The sequence below is a fragment of the Schistocerca cancellata genome, chromosome 2 (genome assembly GCF_023864275.1).
Source record: "Schistocerca cancellata isolate TAMUIC-IGC-003103 chromosome 2, iqSchCanc2.1, whole genome shotgun sequence".
Classification (NCBI taxonomy): Eukaryota; Metazoa; Arthropoda; class Insecta; order Orthoptera; family Acrididae; genus Schistocerca; species Schistocerca cancellata.
The window spans coordinates 533,958,249-533,979,758 of NC_064627.1; the positions used below are offsets into that span (position 1 = coordinate 533,958,249).

General features: G+C 46.2%; 1 non-coding gene across 1 annotated transcript; it reads left to right on the forward strand.

Annotated features, from left to right (window-relative positions):
* Nucleotides 1-6,040: 6,040 nt before the first annotated feature.
* Nucleotides 6,041-6,122, forward strand: Trnas-gcu (transfer RNA serine (anticodon GCU)). Its single transcript has one exon. It is a non-coding gene; the product is annotated as a tRNA-Ser (tRNA).
* The last annotated feature ends 15,388 nt before the right edge of the window (nt 6,123-21,510 follow it).

A 21,510-nucleotide genomic window follows, 5' to 3' on the forward strand; every position in this document is an offset into this window, starting at 1 on the left:
AAGCGCACAACATTCCATAGCGTATGCCCTTCGAATTATACATCATGTCGAGATCTATAAACCAATCAAATTTCGGCTCCAGCAAAGAGTATGTTGGTATTTGCGAACGACGAGTTCTTATTTATATTTAAGTGCATACCTGTCGCAGTCATTTTAACGTATCGAGCCTATAATAATCCATCTGTAGCACAACGTCAGGCCGCCACATACAGAACCGATTTGGCAGGGCCTACTGGAGAGACTTGACTTGGCAGACATCCGTCGCTAGTGGCCGCCCAAACACCAAGCTCCATCCAAACAGCAGGACAATCTTGGGCTAGGACGAACGTCAAAACCTTGCAGGCAATATCAGTGTAGCGTATCGAGCTGTACGTTTCGTTGCAGCAAGTCGTGGAAAAGAATGCCCAGCACATTTCTCATTTGCATTAGACGACACTGCATGTCGATACAATACTTATTCCTGCAGTAAATAAGTGGGCCGGTGATTTTGCCCCGATCGGATATCGACGTGGACGGATGCTGTCATTAAATGATTCGCGAGTGGGAGCTTGGTCGGCTGCACTGCAGCTGGGCATTAGACGCTAACTACGGCCCAGTACGATGCTTTGAATGCGTTTTTGAATCGACAGATGTCTTCTTTCCGCAAGCACTCGCCAAAGACACAGTTGTAGTTCCAGCAGACGAGGTGGCTGAGTGGCAGTCGGCTCTCAGCCGTGGCAGCTTGCGGACGGCCCCGAGCGCCGCCCAGTGCTCCGCTGCAGGCGTTGTTTACTTCCGCGTCGTAGCTTCCAGGCTTGTGTCCGTCCACCGTGAACAACATGTCGAGCGCCTACCGCCGTGCGATCCTTAGAGTTTCCTTCCCAGCTGAACATGCGCGACCTCGTGCTCATGAAGTTGAAACGTTCATACGTGAAGAAGTTCGTTTAGATCCTAACCACGTAATCGGAATCCATTTTTCTATCATGTGTAGCGTCGTTTATATTAAAATGACAAACACCGTGTTGTGTGAAGATGATATTCGCCGCCATGCCAATGGACTTAAGTTCAAATACTCTGATGGTCAGGTCGGAGCTGTAACACATGCACTCGCAGAGTACGGTCAACGCACGATTAGGGTGTTTGAACTACCTTTTGAAGTGCCGAGGGACGAAGTTGTCTCTGCGTTACAACCATACGCTAACGGCATCGGTTACGTAGAGGAAAAATTGCAAACCTTCACGACCTACCACGTCCTTAATGGTGTGGGTCAGGTCAAGATTTAACTGAAAAAACATATACCATCATATCTGACAATTGGCGGGGTGGGATCCATTGTCATGTACGACAGCCAACCCAGGACATGTGCGGGTTGTGGACAAGAAGGCCACGTCAGATCCGCCTGCATGCGACGCCGCCTGATCCAGACGCCGGTCGGAGAGGAAGCGTCCCCAGCGGTGATCACTCAGATCCCTGTCACATATGCCAAGGTTGCCAAGGAAGGCAGGGTCTTCCTGCTTCGTTGACGTCGTCTGATCAGGTAGATGCAATCGCTACTGAGAATCCTTCTGAGGTTCCACAGACGCCAGATCCTGACCTGCCGAATCTTCGCAGCACTGTGACTGAAAATGCTACTGAGATGGACGTTGATCCGGGAGTGGTACCTACTTCTGCTTTCCTTCAGACTGGTCCGGAGTCAGACGAAAGCCACCCGCAATCAGACTCTGAACGACATGTTCGAAAACAAGGGACGACACGAAAGAGAAAGAAACGTAGCCGTACACTCCCTGATGAATCCATTCTACGGATGGATACCAGGGATGCAGACCCGAAGATGGACGGCAAACCGCTCTTTGATGACCAAAAGTCTGATGCGAACGACCCGCCACAGGCGACCACTGGCAACGACCACCCCTCCTTACTGGCGCCGTCGCCCCCACAGGGCGACGTTGAAGAGAGCCTATCTGCTGAGCGGAAAACTACGTCTCCTCTCCACGTGGATGATGTGCACAGCCGATGCCCTACCGCAGAATCAGTCTCCTGGGCAGACGACGTGGAGATCGACGGGACTGGGGTGGACGGTGCTGATGATGGGACACCCCCATCGGTTGCGCCCGCGCCCGCAAACTCTCCACAATAGCAGCCTCTTCAGCGGTCCGGAAAGATCGACGACCTCTCGCTCCTGAAGAAGAAGCCCCACCTGTGCCTGTGGGACTCCAACACCAGCATTATCGTGTCGCAACGATTAATCTCGCGACCATTCATGCGCCCCACAGACTAGCGCTGCTCCGCGATATGATTTATGATGCGGACATAGACATTGCGCTTTTTCAGGAAGTGCATGTCGCCGATTTTTCACCACCACATGGCTTCACGGCGCATCTTTCTCTCGCTTCGGACACCGGTAGTGGTGTTGCCATCATCTTACGCGAAGGTCTTTCTGCCGAAGATGTCCTACACCTCCCCAACGGCAGAGGTATGGCCCTTACTCTCTTTGGTGTACGCATCGTCAACATTTATGCGCCGTCGGGCTCCAGCTACCGTCGTGAACGCAATGGCTTCTTCGCGAATGAAGTTACACCCCTTTTTATGGGACCACACGATGACTGGGTCATGGGTGGAGACTTCAACTGCACCCAGCGACCTCAGGATCAATTGCCGCGTCACTCACCACGCGCAGCTCTGGAAACATTCGTCACGCGGCTACAATTTGTTGACACGTGGAGACATGTTCACGGTGATCTTTTGGGCTTTAAGTACCACACTGCGCATTCCTCTAGCCGACTGGATCGCATCTACATCTCGCGATCCCTAATTCAACACACTCGACAGGCTGAAATCTGGCCTGTTGCTTTCTCAGATCATGAGGCTTACTTCTATGATGTTGTTCTCACAAGACAGGCAGTATGGCACGGACGTGGTTTATGGAAACTGAAAACGACACTTCTTAATTCACCTGACTGTCGACTTCAAATAGAAGACACTTGGATCACATGTAATAGGTGCCGACCCACGTATTCGTCTACCATATCCTGGTGGATCCAGTGTGCAAAACCTGCTCTTCGAAAAACTTTGATCCGATATGGCAAAGATGTTGTCGCCTGGAGGAAGAGCACTATGGACTTTTATTACAGGATCCTACGAGAATGCTCCAAGATGCCAGCCTCCCCTGAGCGCCATACAAGGATGAACCATGCTAAGGCCCAAATCTCCAATCTCATGCGAAGGCATTTGGAAGGAGCGATAGTACGATCTCGTACTGCTGATCGCATGCCTCATGAACATCCGTCGATGTACCATATCATCCAAGAACACCAAAATCGACGCCGAAAATTGATTCACGTCCTAAAAGATCAAGAAGGGCGTCGCTACGTAACCCAATCTGCAATAGGGAATGTGCTTCACGCCCACTGCCAGTAGCTATACGCCGCAATTCCACATTCCCCAGAGTTGATCGAGGAAGTCACACAGCTCAACTTCGGTGGTATCCCAGGAGATGCGGCAATTGACTTGATGTCAGAGGTGACTGATGAGGAAGTCCGCGATGCGATCCGGGCAGGAGCCATCAATCGCTCCCCAGGACCCGACGGTCTTCCCCTCGAATTTTATCGCACCTTCCGTGATTTGTTAGAGTCCACCTTCACCTCCATCTGTCGGGAACTGATGTCTCCGGAAGTACCTGTGCCGGACGCTTTCATGGAAGGAATTATTATTTCTGTACATAAACCGCATGGTGGCAACAATATCAGTGATTATCGGCCCCTCACCCTCATTAACAGTGATATGAAAATCTTCACTCGCCTTTTGGCGGCACGACTTAAAAACGTTGCCCGATATGTTGTGTCACCAGACCAAGCATCTTTGGGAGGGGATAATAATATCCGCACGGCTTTATGCCGCTACAGGGATATGATCGCCGTTACCCAGGCACAACGCCTCTCTGGGGCACTTGCGTCTTTGGACTTTAGTCAAGCTTTTGATAGGGTTGATCATTCGTTCCTTACGGCCGTTCTCCACCATATGGGTTTCCCAGTCGCCGTTATCACGGTAGTGATGCGCCTTCTGCGGGGTGCCTCGTCCAGGATTATGTACAATGGCAGACTCACTCCACCGATAAAAATAGGTCGATCCGTACGTCAAGGTTGTCCTCTATCAGCAATTTTGTACGCCTTTTCCTTGGAATCCTTGCTAAGTGGACTCAGACAAAGTTTGGTAGGGTTGTCCATAGATCGCTACCGATTCTGTTGCATGGCCTATGCTGACGATGTAGTCATCTGTTAACGTAATGCCGACGAGGTTCGAGCTGTTTTGACGTGGGTAACGACTTATGGTGAGGCGTCGGGTAGCTCTTTAAACGTACGTAAGTCACAAGTTATGTTCATTGGCACGGGACTTCCCGTGGAGTGCGTTACACCTCTCACCACCGTTGATACCATTCGCTTTTGGGAATAGATTTTTCATCTGATCTCCGGCGTTCAGCCACCATCAACTGCCGACGCCTCCTTTTAATGATCAGAGCAGGTCTTATGGACCATCGCCTTCGATCCCTAGATATTCTCCAACGAGCTCGATATGTCAATATATATATCGCACCCCGAGTTCCCCATGTAGCACAAGTTCTACCTTTCCCGCTTACTGTGGCACGTCGCATGTTGGCAGCGATGGCATCTTTCGTCGGCTCTGGGCTGTTGTTCAAAGTTAACTATGCAACACTTCTCTTCCCCGTGAACGAGGTGGGATAGGTCTGTTTCACGTGCCGGATAGAGCTCGCGCCCTATTTGTGAGCTCCCAGATGACGGTATGGACACGTTGCCCAACGAGCCTCACTGGTCTCCTCCTGTCAGCATATTCGCCGGTCTCACTGTCAGCCCCAGTGATGATCTCGGATGCTCCGGCCCAGTTCCATTATATACGGTACTTCTTTCTTGAACTCAGTTATCTACGCCTCACCTTACCAAGACCGCTTTTACCCAAGACAAAGGAAGTATACAATGTCCTCCAATTAGGTCGTACACCTAACCCGATTGAACAAAAGTTCCCCCAGGTTGACTGGCGTCATGTGTGGCGCGCGGTGTTCGCCTGTTACCTTGACACGAAAGTTCAATCTGTCTGGTACCTAACTGTCAATGGTAAGCAAATCAACCAATTTCGCCTTCATCGTATCCACCTCGCCCAATCACCTCTATGTTCCACGTGTGGAATGCCAGACAATGATGAACATCGGTTTGTTTGCGGACCGGCGGCGGAGGTTTGGCACTTGGTCTGACGTATTGTGGCTTTCCTAACGCGGGACATTCCGGATCGGATTACTCCCCTTTCATTATTATTTCCGGCACGTGACTATTTTCCTTGGACAAAGGCCAGTGCTGTGAATTGGATTCGCGGACATGCCATTCACTACCTATTTGGACAAACAGTAGACTCTGTACTCGATTTTTGGACATATCTCAATGACCGTCATTATGTCGTTGTCCGTCACCCAAAATACAGACAATTTTTCTCGAACTTCCTTGGGAGTGCTTTCCACGAGCCGCCTCGCAGCTGGAATGTGTTAAGCCAAGAGAGAAGAAGGCTTCCTGTTTGAACTAATGGACATTTCTGAACAATTCAACGGAACACATCAATTTCGAGAAGACTTGACTCAACATATTACCAGCTGGGCGCAGAAGGCCTCTGATCAAATACGCAACAAAACTACACAAAACAAAATAAAAAAAGTCACAAATAAAATTAAAAAAAAGGAAGATTTTGTTGTTTGTAAGGATAGCCCTAACCTTGATTTCCCATATTTCCCCTGGTTTATAGGCAGCTCTCTGGAGTAGGTTTAGCCAGGAGCCAACGCCTGAAGTTGACCAGACTTTTTTTTGTTATAGGATGAAAAGTGGCGGTGGCACTTAGGTTTTTTTTAGTTCCAATTTATTAAGGGTCTTTCAAAAAAAAGTTGGTAGAAAAAAAATAGAAAAAATGAAATAAAAATGAAAATAATAAAAAACAATAAACAAAATATAAAACAAAAAATTAAAAAAAAACAAAAAATAAAAAAAGATGGTAGAAGAAAAAAAGAAAAAAGGTGGCCGAGTGGTTAAGGCGTTGGACTGCTAATCCAATGTGCTCTGCACGCGTGGGTTGGAATCCCATCCTCGTCGAAGAATTTTACGTAAAACACGAGTTTGCGGTCACTCCTTCTCCTTGCGAAACGCCACTCAGTAGTAACAACGAAGCGTGTACGTGGCAGATAGCGTGTGTATGAAATACGAGACAAAACCGCCTACCAGATGAAAGCGCACAACATTCCATAGCGTATGCCCTTCGAATTAAACATCATGTAGAGATCTATAAACCAATCAAATTTCGGCTCCAGCAAAGAGTATGTTGGTATTTGCGAACGACGAATTCTTATTTATATTTAAGTGCATACCTGTCGCAGTCATTTTAACGTATCGAGCCTATAGACTTTGCAGACATCCGTCGCTAGTGGCCGCCCAAACACCAAGCTCCATCGCAAACAGCAGGACAATCTTGGGCTAGGAGGAACGTCAAAACCTTGCAAGCAATATCAGTGTGGCGTATCGAGCTGTACGTTTCGTTGCAGCAAGTCGTGGAAAAGAATACCCAGCACATTTCTCATTTGCATTAGACGACACTGCATGTCGATACAATACTTATTCCTGCAGTAAATAAGTGGGCCGGTGATTTTGCCCCGATCGGATATCGACGTGGACGGATGCTGTCATTAAATGATTCGCGAGTGGGAGCTTGGTCGGCTGCACTGCAGCTGGGCATTAGACGCTAACACCGGCCCAGTACGATGCTTTGAATGCGTTTTCGAATCGACAGATGTCTTCTTTCCGCAAGCACTCGCCAAAGACACAGATGTAGTTCCAGCAGACGAGATGGCCGAGTGGCCTCAGTCGCGCTTGAGACACGGTGCTATTAGGACGTGCTGAGAGCGCTGTTAACCGGTGTGTTTACGATTTGTGTTATTTGTGTTGTTTCTTCTTTCTCTTGGAAGTTCAGTGCTTATTTATCATTGATTGTGTGGAGTTTCTAACCGTTTTCGTTGCTATTGTTTAGCGGTCTTGACCGCTTGTTAATTTCTCATATGGCCAGGTTATTTCCCAGGAAAAGTACCCTCCGCTTTGAATATGAAAAGTCAACCCGTCACGTACAACCGACATCGCTGGAGATTCATGACTGGATAGTGGACGTTATTGGTATCAATTCTGATCAGGTGCAAACTGCATATTACGACATGGAGCAGTATTGTTTTTTTGTCAAATTACTGAACCCTGTGTTGCTGGATAAGATACTCCTGAAGCATGGCGGGCGAGTTGAATTACGACATCGGGATAACACTGTAAGTACCGTCACCGTTACTAATGCCGACGTAGAATATAAAAATGTTCGTATCTTTAATCTGCCCCCGGAAGTTAAAAATTGTTATCTGCGAGATGTGTTAAGCAAGTATGGGGATGTCAAACAGATTCGAAATGAACGCTGGTCTAGCCAGCATCGTTTGCAATGTTTCAGTGGTGTTAGGTCAGTAGACATGCATGTAAAAGTCAATATTCCTTCCCATATTATGGTTTGCGACTACAGGGTTCTAGTTACGTACACTGGTCAAACTTTGACGTGTCACATCTGCAATGAGAGTGGCCACATGCGTCAAGATTGTCCCAAGCGGGTTTTCGTCTTAAGAAATTCCTTACAGCAACGGAAACGGCTAACGCTCGCGGAGATTATTACCAATAATCAAGCGGCAGAAATTGCTACAGCCGGTGGTGTATCTGCGTTGCATGAACCGGAAGTCGTGCGCATTGAGGAATTTCCAACCCTGCCTTGGAAAAGTACGGACGAACCGACACTTGCGACCGGAGACACTGCTACCAACAAACGACGTAGTGCTTGTGACGGTAGTAGTTCTGAGGACGAAGCCCACAGTACACCAGAATCAAAGAGACAAGAATCGCAGGAACGTAGATCTGATACTAAGTTCTTAAAAGGTTCCGTTCCAGTAGACGATTTTTCCTCTGGCATGTCACATAGTGACCCTTCAGCTGCTGTCGTGGCGACGCAGGGGACGGATAGTCGGCCCTCCAACCAACCACAGCAACAGGTTTCGGTGGACCGACCGACAAGTGAACAGCAGGTCGCTGCAGGGGTTCACCACAGTGTAGACAGTTGTGATAGTAAACAGACCCCGCCACTGGCTCAGGATGCCGAACAGCCAACGGCGGCGGCTCGCAACACGGCAACACAACAGGAATGTTGTCATAACACGGAACGCGAACATAAACAGTAGTCGGCGACGGAAAATGTCAACACACAACTTCAGGTGGAGTTTGATAACAAACGTGTTGATAGCGAAAGTACTTCCGCAGCTGGGCTGCCGCCGGAGGACGCGCCGCGAGTGCTTCCGGCAGTCGTGTCCGGACCGTCGTCGGCCGTTGACGTTCCCCACGACCCACCCACGCCGCTGTCTGCAGAGATGGCTCATAGTGGGCGCCGCAGGAACAGAATCCAACCACATGTGAACGTTGTCCGTAAGAAAACTAAGAATAAAGATGCCGGGGGCAAACACAACGAGCATGACTTGGCTTTACAACCGGATAACCAAATGGAATGGCATGACGATCCGACCGATGGCGATGCTTAATTCCTCCTCCTTCCTGCATAGGTCTATGTCACAGGCATATAAAATAACGACATTAAATATTAACAAGATCCGATCTGACGTCAAGGTGCGTGCTCTACAACAATATCTTTACGAGTCGGATACAGACATCGCCCTTTTACAAGAGGTGGCCTTGCAGCAAATAAACCTTGCCGGTTTTGTTGCAATAATCAATTCTTCCCCAGAAACGAACGTGGGGACTGCCGTCCTAATTAGGGAAGGTATTCCAGTTGCCCACATAGAAAGGTTAGAATCCGGTCGAGTTCTGAGTGTCAATATTTTTGGCGTTACTGTTATTAATTTGTACGCGCCTTCCGGGAGTACTCGTAGAGCTGACAGAGCACGTTTTTATAAGGAAGATATCATTTATTTACTGCGGAACAATCCTCCGCTGCTAATCATTGGAGGTGATTTTAATTGTGTATTGTCCAGAAAAGATCAGACACCGCATTTTAATTATTCACCTGAGTTAAACCGTCTTGTTTATGATCTTAAACTCAAGGACACCTGGGAAGCTCGGTACCCAACTTTAGTGAGGTACACACACACATCGTTGGAAATTCCTGTAGCAGGATCGACAGGATTTATGTGTCTGATAATTTAGCAACTAACTTATTAAATGTAGAAACTATTCCTACCAGCTTCTCAGACCACAGTGGCGTGGTTGCGTGTATCAACTTACAACAACAACCCACGCGCTGGTTTAAAAATCAGTGGCATCTTAATCTTTCATTATTAACCGACTCAGATCTGGAGGAGGTCGTCAGGCGTACTTGGGACCAGTGCTTCCGCACTATTCATGCCTTCCCTAGCATTATAGCATGGTGGACCTATAAAGCGAAGCCCAAACTGCGCAGGGTTCTTACGTCCTTTGGTATTGAACGGGCTACTGGAATTTGCAGGACAATGGAATTTTATTACTCCGTATTACGAGATTTGTATGACAGAGCGGATGCCACGTCTACTAGAATAGAGGAAATTCTGAGGATCAAAGCTAAATTAATCAGTCTGAAACGGGAGCAGTTAGAAGGACTCAAGGTTCGATCCAAAGTTAAATCTGTACGCGCAGACGAAACGGTGGCATTGTATCACCTTGTCAAACACGCGAAGCGTAGAAGGAGGGCTTTCATTGATGAATTTGAACTCGAAGATGGCACGACGGTCACAAATCAACGCGATATCGTCCGAGAACTTTACAGCTACTTTGTCAGGACTTATACTTCAAACTTTCCCCATGCAGACAGCGCTTCTCAACTCCTTGATGTTCTTACTTCGAGGATAACTGCAGACGAAAGTGACAGTCTTTCTTCGGGTTTCAGTCATGAAGACGTTTTCGACATCATCTGCAGTTCCCCTACTAACAAGTCCCCTGGGCCTGACGGTCTTCCCATTGAATTTTATAAAAAGTACTGGCACATACTAGGAGAGAAGGTCACAGACATGGTGAACGAGGTCTTGCAGGGGCAGTCTGTTCCAGGAGAGTTTAAAGAATGTAAAATTGTTCTCCTCCCTAAGACCAGAGGTGGAAAATCTGTAACAAATCTTCGGCTGATATCACTACTGAATTCAGATTACAAGATTGTTGCCCGTGCAATTAAGATGAGGCTTCTGCCGCTCACTTCCAACATACTTTGCAAACAACAAACATGTGCTTTTTGGCGGACTATACTGCAAACTGTCGCCTTTTATAGGGATATTATTGCGCTAGCTGACGCCGGCAACGTAAGATGTGGTCTGCTCTTTCTCGATTTTTTAAAGGCATTTGATCTTGTCAATCACACGTACCTACTAGAGACACTGCGGCGCTTGGGCTTCTTACCGTCCGCGATCGCAATAATAAAAAATGTGGCCCTCGGAATCACTGCAAAAATTTCAGTAAATTCGCAACTCACGAAACGGCTCCTAATTGACAGAGGTGTCTCTCAGGGCAGCCCCTTGTCGATGTTGCTGTTCGTCATTTCGCCCGAGCCGCACCTGCAGGCGAAGCTTAGTGGTTTAACGATCACAGGAGTGAAGTCCGTAACAGGAGCCTATGCGGATGATGTTGGGATTGTTATCAGAGATGAGTCTGACGTCACTACGCTTGAAGCTGTCCTCAAGACCTACTGTCAGGCGTCTGGAGCACACATCAATGAACGGAAAAGCAAGTTTTTAAATCTGCGAAGCGTTGATCGTCTTCACATTTCATGTGCCACACACGTCAGTGAACTTAAAGCTCTTGGGATAGTGTTGAAGGCGTCAACATTAAACATGACGGCAGCGAACTGGGGGAATGTGTCTCACAAAATTAACGGTGCAGTAATTGATCACTACCACAGAAGTCTGAACCAATTTGACAGAATTACGTTGATTAATACGTGTGTTTTATCTAAGGCCTTCTACACGGCGCAGGTTCTTCCTATTCCTGCAGGAGTGGCTCAAAATCTCATGTCAAAGGCTACGAATTTTCTATGGAAAGGCGAGATCTTTCGTGTATCCGCACGAACATCAGCGCTACACCCTACGCATGGAGGGATGGGATTGGTTGACATACGGCGCAAAGCACTGGCTCTGTACGTGTCACGTACGGCGGCAATCATACAGAATGAACCTCATGGTCTTACGGCACAGTTATTTCATGCTGTCCAGCCATACAGTCTTGAATTTCCGCTGAATGTTCAACCTATTTGTTACCGGCTTAAACATATCAGAGAGTATTATCTCGAGTATAGCTACCTTAGTCACCAGTTACGGCAAACTCTGTCTTTAACGGCAAAAGCAATTTTGGCGGAAAGGAGGGAGCACGAAAGCCAGAATCCGATTGTTCACAAATATGGTGGAGTCCAATGGGATGCAGTATGGCGAAACGTTGGTTCCACTGTTTTGAGCTCGGATGCTCGTACTGCGTGGTACAAAGCAGTCAATAATATCATAAGTACCAATGAGCGACTCCACCGGATAGGACTGAGTGCTACCGACCGCTGTCTTCACTGCAACCTCATCGATACCGTGCTGCACAGATGCACCTGTGGGGAACGTCTCCACAACTGGAACTGGATTCAGCAACAAGTCGCACTTATCACTCGCAGTGTTCCCGCCAATGCCCAGGGGATGATGATCTATCGACCTGATTTTACGTTTTACCCACAGACAAAAAATAATTCTGTGAGTTGGTTACTGGGTAATTATTCCAGTTATATCTTTAACAAACTTGGGGATGATGATTCTGTCGCATTCAAAATGCATATGGCAATCGAATTTCACAAAGCTCTTCAATACAAGAATCATGGCAAGAACTTTGGAAATATGCTTAAAATTGTATTAAAAAAAATGGGAATAGGGTAGTGAACCGGGAGTGTGGGGGTGGGTTGGGACGCGGAGCACCTGTAGTGCCGCGAAGAGGCCCCACTGCTTCTGCCACGTGTCCTGATTTCAGCCACTGCGCCTCGGTACCTCCCTCCAACAGTGCACATGGATCACCAGAATACACTTGGATCAGAGATGAGAAAATCTCTTTTTATTTTTGTTTCTTGAAAAAATGCTCAAGGCGGTCCCTAAAGGAGTGGATTTCGTTTATAAAAAAAATCCAAGAAACACCAAAAAATAACTAAAAGAATACAAATATTTTAAACACTTTAAAAACAATTGCAAACACAAAACATAGAAAAAGTAAAGGACAATTATTAACTAAATTTAAAAAAAGGAAACGAAAAAGAAAAAAAAGGATACAAAGAAAAAAAAGGTGTGGTCTAGTGGCTAGGATACCTGGCTTTCACCCAGTATGCCCGGGTTAATAAACAAAAAAAAAAAAAAAACAAAAAAAGTGGTTAAGGCGTTAAAAAAAAGAAAAAAAAAGGTGGCCCAATTGGATAGCGCACGGTACTTATAAGGCAGTAGCCGTGAGCATTGCCGGGGTTGTGAGTTCGAGCCTCACCTGGGGCATACTTTTATTTCGTAGCACCTGACTCTGAAAGCATCGGGACGCTAGATTTGAGATGAATCACCTACTTGAGAAGCATAAGTGTGCGTGCATTGTGCGTACCGATTGCATATATGTTTCAAAAAGAAAAAAAAAAGTGGCGCAATTGGTTACCGCACGGTACTTATAAGGCAGTAGAAAAAAAAAGGAAAAAAAAGTGGTTAAGGCGTTGGACTGCTAATCCAATGTGCTCTGCACGCGTGGGTTCGAATCCCATCCTCGTCGAAGAATTTTACGTAAAGCACGCGTTTGCGGTCACTCATTCTCCATGCGAAACGCCACTCAGTAGTAACAACGAAGCGTGTACGTGGCAGATAGCGTGTGTATGAAATACGAGACAAAACTGCCTACCAGATGAAAGCGCACAACATTCCATAGCGTATGCCCTTCGAATTAAACATCATGTCGAGATCTATAAACCAATCAAATTTCGGCACCAGCAAAGAGTATGTTGGTATTTGCGAACGACGAGTTCTTGTTTATATTTAAGTGCATACCTGTCGCAGTCATTTTAACGTATCGAGCCTATAATAATCCATCTTGGGCTAGGAGGAACGTCAAAACCTTGCAAGCAATATCAGTGTGGCGTATCGAGCTGTACGTTTCGTTGCAGTAAGTCGTGGAAAAGAATGCCCAGCACATTTCTCATTTGCATTAGACGACACTGCATGTCGATACAATACTTATTCCTGCAGTAAATAAGTGGGCCGGTGATTTTGCCCCGATCGGATTTCGACGTGGACAGATTCTGTCACTAAATGATTCGCGAGTGGGAGCTTGGTCGGCTGCGCTGCAGCTGGGCATTAGACGCTAACACCGGCCCTGTACGATGCTTTGAATGCGTTTTCGAATCGACAGATGTCTTCTTTCCGCAAGCACTCGCCAAAGACACAGATGTAGTTCCAGCAGACGAGGTGGCGGCCAGTCTTGCCGCGTCAGCAGTGCTGTGCGGACGTGTGCTGAGTTCCGCGGTCTGCTGTGCTTCGGCGTGGTAAGTCGCAGTGCTCTTGCATCGTTGCAGAAACTCTACATATATTGAAATTTGAAATATGAATCCGTGATGGCCCACTTGAACAGACAAGATACTTTGAAATTCTCGTTTGATCCTAATTACGCCCGACCTAAACTACACGAAATCGAAGATTGGTTGTAATACGAAGTGAAAGTTGATTCAGAGGATGTCATTGGAATGCATCTCTCGATAGTGATCAGCGTTGTACTTGTGAAATTGAGGAATGCTAACTTATGTGACCATATAGTTGAGTCTTGCGGTGGAATTATGAAGTTTAAACATTGTGACGGAAACGTAGGCGAAGTCACCGTAACACATGCAGGGTTTGGCATACAAACGATCAGTATATTCGAACTACCTTTCGAAGTACCGGCGGAACAAATAAACGCAGTGATAGCGCCATATGGTAAAGTTCTGAGCAATGATGCCGAACGGTGGTCCAACGCACGCAAATTCCAAGTTCTCAACAGAGTGAGACAATTAAAGGTTGATTTGCACAAACATGTACCGTTATACATCAGCGTCTGTGGATACCGAGGTATCGTTATATACGACGGCCAGCCGAGGACGTGCGCGGCGTGCATCTCTCCTGGCCACGTCCGCGCTGAGTGTTTACAGTAGAGATGGGTTATCCCCTCCTGAACTGATTCTTAGAGTTGAATCTTTCAAAGGAGTGAACAATCAGTGATTCAGAAAAAAAGAACGGTAGCTCCAAACGTTCCCCACGGCAGAGAGAGAGAGAGAGAGAGAGAGAGAGAGATGGAGCATATCAGCGGCGCCTCTGCTTGTCAGAGCACAGTGCACGCCACACAACACAGCAGGCGCCGGCCTCTGCCCTACTTCTACCTTGGCTGCCTGCATTGTGCAGTGCCCCATTGGATTTTGTGTTTTACATATGCCGTGCCGTCTCCGTGCCTCCTCTGCCGCGTGCAGTGTCTGGCGCAGCTTAACTTAGCATCGCACTCTGTCGGCGATCGTTTCAGTCGCACGTCCTGCCCTCTGGGCAGTTGATGCGAGCAACAGGACAGAGAGCCTCCTAGCGGAGAACATAAGAACTACTTGCAACGACCTGCTCGCAAGAGAACGGACGATTTGTCTCAGAGCGGACGATTTGTCTCAGAGCGGGTGACTGGTGGCCGTTCACCACTCTCCCCACCCTCGGAACTCGCCACCTCAACGCTCACCCCACCGTTCTCGACTCTAGCCAGAACGTTGAGCAAAGCAACTCAGGTGTCACTCCGGTGGTCTTAGCTTACGCAGTAATACAACTCGCGGCTCGACCTGCTTGACTCAGCGCTTCTGCATCGGAGTTCGTCTCTACTGGATATTGTTCTTCGTAGTAATACCGCTATGTATATTACATTATTATGTTATGTATACATCATTTGTTTTTATTTTATTTTTATTTGTTTAAACTGATCAGATTAGGTTCCTGATGACTCCTCTTACTATAGGATTTTTATTATGGACACTCGAATTTACGCTTTAATTACGAGCGAACTGATAAACGTATTGCAAAATGTGATACACCAAGATTTTCCTTGTTCTATTCTGCGTAAGGCTATATGCAGCACTTTAGTCTTACAGTCAAATTTATAATTTTTTTTCTTATTCTGGTACGGATTTTGCGATTTTAGGCGTCTTCGGAAGGAAACGTTCACTTTAAAAATATATAGCTTGTGATGTATTTGTACGAGGTTAATGAAATTATAATACATTATAGCCAAATATATTGTTAATGTAAATCTCAAGTTACAACATTTTACGATCACCCCAAAAACCACGATAGTGCAAAATAAATCAATAATCAAAAACTTTGTCATATCGTGGAAATTTCAATAAACCATACAAAATTCTTACTCATTATCTGTGTTACTTCAAAATAGGATCAAATAAGATCGAAATACAGGTATAATACTGGAATAAACCAAGTTTAAAGGGCAATGTGCCTTCCATTTATTTTCTATTGTGAATGAGCGGTGAGTCATGAAAAAGAGCTAGTTCATTTCAGGGAGTGAACAGTTCTGATCCGATCTCTGAAAAGAACAGTTTTGCCCATCTCTAGTTTACAGCGGCGAGTGGCGCAGCTGCCGGCTGGCGAGGCGCCGCGACCGCCTGCTATGACTGCGCTGCCAGCGACTTACGCTACGGCTGCCCGCGGCCAAGTCCTGACCCCAAGCCCTGATGTGAACACGGAGAACCATCCAATCCGAGAAGAAACCCAGATTGCCACCACTGACACAACAGAAGCTAGACCACCCGAACCTAAGGAAATCGTGACAGCTGTAATGGTTTCAACACAGCAGACACCGTAAGATATTGGGGGCCACAGCAAATTCTCCGACTCCTCCACTGTTGAGAATGACATGCAAGAACCATCCCGGAATGAGCAACCTCATAGTGAACCGATTTCTCTATTGGCAACGTCATCCACCAAGAGCACGGCCGACAATTTGGCTCGAAACACCACCTGCTTAGAAGGTTTGAAGAATGTTGAGGAAGACAACATCAGACAGCAGCCAGTGAAACCTAAACGGCAAACACGAAAACAGAGCCCTGAAGAGATTCAAGAACTGGAGAAAAAACTCTCCCGTACCAAAAAAATTCTTAAAACACATCGAACCGGAAAGCAAGGCGTGGTAGACATCGGACAACCAGACATTCCCAACCCGAATGAGGACGTACAGATGAACATCGCCCCTCCAATTGAAGAGCCAATGGACACTGTTGACCGCTGCGGAACTGATACGGGGACAGCATGGTCTGACGACACTGAATGCGCTTAGTTGGACTACCGAATGACGCAGGCGTATAAAATCGCCACGCTCAATGCAAACAGAATAGTTTCGGACGTAAAGTTACAATCTGTGAAGGATTACTTATATGCCGCCGACATTGACATAGCGATGTTACAAGAGTTCGTTACGACCAAAATGGCGGATGTGTACGGATATGAGGCGATCTTAAACATAGGCAATGAATGCGGAACAGGAATATTGTTCAAACACGGCATACCATCTACAGCAAAAACAATTCTTGAATCTGGACGAGGCATAACTGCACAAATATATGATCTACTTCTTGTTAATATATATGCTCCCTCTGGATCCAGCGGAAAACGAGCAAGGGGCAATGTGTTCCGGGACGAAATTGTCCCATTAATAACGGATCCTCGACTGCACATAATTTTGGGTGGAGATTTTAACTGCGTATTGCGTCCAGAAGATCAAATCCCGAACTTCAACTTTTGTGAGGAGCTGTTGATGTTAATTAACGGACTAGATATGATAGATGCTTGGTGACACCTTCGCCCACACACCCGAGGATACACGTACGTATCCAGTACTTCGGCAAGCAGACTAGACAGGCTGTATGTAACGAAAGGTTTTATCCATAATGTAACTGACTGTGAAATTTGGCCTCTTAACTTCTCGCATCACTGCGCATTTCATATAACCGCGAAGCATACTAAACAAAAAACATTCCTGGGAAGGGGCGTATGGCAGCTAAACGTGTCACTTTTGGAGGACGCAGTACTGAAACAGGAGATCCATGATACACGGCAGCGTTGTCTTCGGATACAATCTAGATATCCAACACGCATCATGTGGTGGCTACAGTCTGCGAAACCGCAGATACAAAAATGCATCGCACGATATGGTCGCATGAAAGTGTACTGGCGAAAACGCACCTTGGAATATCACTTTCTTTGCCTCCGCGAACTATATGATGACCCCATGGGATTAGTGGCAAACAGCTCTAGAATAAAACGCACTAAAGCAAGAATAACGGCGTTGGTACAACAATCACTAGAGGGGAAAAAAGTTCGATCGCGTCCTCCGATTGAACTGATGCAGGAGAATACGTCCGTATATCACGTGATACGGGAAGCCAAGAGAGATAAACAAAAGTTAATCCACACTCTCAGCGATGAACAGGGGAACGAATACGATCAACATGTCACAGTTAAAAACTACGTGGTGCAACGTTGTACAGATTTTTACTCCGAATCGGCGACTGATGCGACGGCAAGTGAGCCGCTTTTATCCAACATTCAATCCACGGTCCATCCGACTGACAACGCCGACCTTTGTAACCCACATAACTGAGGAAGAGGTATGTGCCATAATTAAAGATTCGCCTACAAAGATATCTGCTGGTTTAGACGGCCTACCCAAAGAATTTTATGCTTGTTTTTGGCACATCATAGGACCGGAATTCACCAAAATATGCAATGAATTATTGGGAGACGTGCAGATGCCATCTCAGTTTACCGAAGGAATGATTGTACTGATCCCCAAAAAACCACGTAGCACTACGCTGAAGGATTTTCGACCACTAACACTGCTCAATTCCGACTATAAAATCTTCACCCGACTGCTAAACTGTAGACTGAAGACGGTACTGCCGAAAATACTTGGCCCTTATCAAATGAGTGCTGTCCCAGGGAGATAAATGTCGAATGCATTATGTGAATATAGAGACATAATATATTTGTTGTGCCTATGTAAATGCAATGTTGGGGTTATGTTTTTAGACTTCGATAAGGCATTTGACCGCATCAACTACCACTTTCTACTATCTGTCATGGAACGGATGGGATTCAGTGCCCGTTTTATTCAGATCATACGCAAATGTATAGTCGGAACTTTCTCACGAATCAAAATTAATGGTCAGCTAAGTTCACCGGTCCCGATCAAGCAATCAGTGAGACAAGGCTGTCCCCTTTCTATGACACTATACGCAATTGCCGTAGAACCGTTACTGTTAAACCTGCATCACAGGTTACAAGGTCTACAGGTGTTGGGTACAAAAACCGTGGGTCACGCTTATGCTGATGACGTCAGTGTAGTAGTTAACAAGCACTCGGAAATGGAAGTCGTTCAACAAATAATCCACGCTTACGCCACTTCTTCCGGATCCAAACTCAATGAACAAAAATCGAAAATTTTACCTGTCGGACCCCATATGGAGACCATTCAAAGAACATGGCTACAAAGGACAGAGAAGACGAACCACTTAGATATGATTCTAATGGCCAACCCAAGAGAGATGACAGTAGCCAACTGGTACCATAAACTACATATATTCTGGGCTACTCTCCGTGAACACAAAACTAGAACGCTCAATCGGATGCAGAGAGCTCTATTGATTAACAGCTATGCGCTAAGCAAAATATATCACATCGCAGCAGTGTTACCAGTACCGAAGGATACAGCGCAAAAGCTTTTAGCCGCAGGGTATTGGTTCATATGGAGCGGAAACATCTTTAAAGTCACCATGCCAACCATAGTGTTAACCCGCGCCGCTGGTGGTTCGGGCGTCAAAGACATCAAGAACCAATGCACTGCCGTATATATGGACCGAATCCGCAAAATACTGCAGTCACCCCAACCGACAATTACGAAAACGTTATTCAACAGCTTAGCCCCAACGAGCAAAAAGGCCCCAGTCGATGTTGGTCGCATCAGCGCTCAACTCGATCACATCCGGACTTACTACCTGGAAATGAGCTATATTCAAGATACTTCACAGCTGCTTAACACCAGAAGGACCTATTACCACCTAACGAGACACCATAGGCAAAACCCAATGGAAGCGAAATATCCAGCGGTCAACTGGAGTAACGTCTGGAAAAACATTAACAATCCCATCCTCCACTCCAAACTAGTGTCCATGTGGTATGACATTGTAAACGAGAAGGTCCCCACAGGTGAAAAGCTGCACAATATCAAAATGAAGCAGAGTCCGTACTGCGACCATTGCCATACTGTAGATACCTTGGCACACATTCTCATCTGCCGAGACCAATACCACGTATGGAACTGGACTAGAAAAAAACTCGCAATAATTACTAGAACCACAGACTCTGCTATAACACTTAAAGATGTACTTCAACCAGACTGGCATTTCTTTCCTGCAACAAAGCACAATAGTTACACTTGGATTACCGGCCAGTTTGCATATTTTGCAGTTACGAATACACATGCGAGTATAGAAGAGTACATACAGTATATAATGGAAGAGCACCACAACCTTAAAACGAGTCGGAAATACAAAGCTTTGTTTCAAAATTTCTTACTTTACACTTTGCCATAACGAAGCGGTAATTTTTGGTCGGTGCCTCAGGGAAACTACTTTTGCCAGATGCCGTAACATAAAACAAATCAGAAGTGCTTGATTGATTTCGTGTTCTTCTGTTTTACGGGTACTGGGCAATTTGTCACGGAAAGAAGATTTATTCAGTTCCTTATATATATATATATATATATATATATATATATATATATATATATATATATATACTTACTTATCGCGAATGGACCCAGAAGGATCACGCAAAGCTTTCTGACGTCGTTTCTTCCATACTTCTTTCATTCGTTCTCCATGTTTTCTTTTTCTTTCTTCTGTCCATTTTGTTCCTGGTCTCTTTAGTGCTTCCTTCTCCGACAATACAATCCACTTTTCCACCTTATTTCTAAAAGTTTTTCTATCTTTGACATCTTTAAGTTCAATATTTGCTTTTTGTAAATCTAATTTTACTTGGCTAATCCATGGTGTTGTTGATTTGACTTTTTCTATGTAAGTGAGAATTCTGTTGGTGAGTCGTGTGGGGGGAAGTCTAGTGACATGTCCATAAAATTTTAATCTTCGCCTTCTTATGTCTGCTGCCAGGTTTGATATAGTTTCTGTGGTTCTTCTTGATTGTATCCGGTATCCTTCTTCTGTTAATTTTGGACCTAAAATCTTTCTCATAATTTTGCGTTCTTCTTTTAGTATTTTTTCTAAGTCACATTTTGTGTGGAGTGTGAGCGTTTCACTAGCATATAGTGCTGCTGGCTTAATTACTGCGCAGTAGTGTCTGATTTTTGTGTTCGAGGAGATGCATTTTTTATTGTATATTTCATGTGTCATACCATATGCTCTCTTCATTTTCTGTTGTCTGATCTTCTGTGCAACTTTCTCTCCTCCGGTTGGCTCCAAAATTTCACCTAGGTATTTAAAATGTTTTACTCTATTTATTTTTCCATATTTTGTGTTCAAACTGTGAATATGGAATTTCGTATGCACGCGCTGGCTAAAATGCCACACGTATATAGTAATGAAGAATATGCAGCAATGGTGTATGTTACCGACTTCTGCGATAGTGGTACTCCTACTGCCGTGCATCAATACCATCGGCGCTTTCCGACACGTCGGATTCCTGATCGTAGAGTGTGTACCAGAGTGAACAGCCAGCACATTGCAAAAAATTTCCTTCTGAACGTGTAGTACAACAACCTGCGCAGGAAGAACAACACATTGTAGAAACAGTGGAGCGTAGTCCTACTACCACCAAATGGCGGATTTCCATAGAAATCAGAGACCCGCTAATATACACTCCTGGAAATGGAAAAAAGAACACATTGACACCGGTGTGTCAGACCGACCATACTTGCTCCGGACACTGCGAGAGGGCTGTACAAGCAATGATCACACGCACGGCACAGCGGACACACCAGGAACCGCGGTGTTGGCCGTCGAATGGCGCTAGCTGCGCAGCATTTGTGCACCGCCGCCGTCAGTGTCAGCCAGTTTGCCGTGGCATACGGTGCTCCATCGCAGTCTTTAACACTGGTAGCATGCCGCGACAGCGTGGACGTGAACCGTATGTGCAGTTGACGGACTTTGAGCGAGGGCGTATAGTGGGCATGCGGGAGGCCGGGTGGACGTACCGCCGAATTGCTCAACACGTGGGGCGTGAGGTCTCCACAGTACATCGATGTTGTCGCCAGTGGTCGGCGGAAGGTGCACGTGCCCGTCGACCTGGGACCGGACCGCAGCGACGCACGGATGCACGCCAAGACCGTAGGATCCTACGCAGTGCCGTAGGGGACCGCACCGCCACTT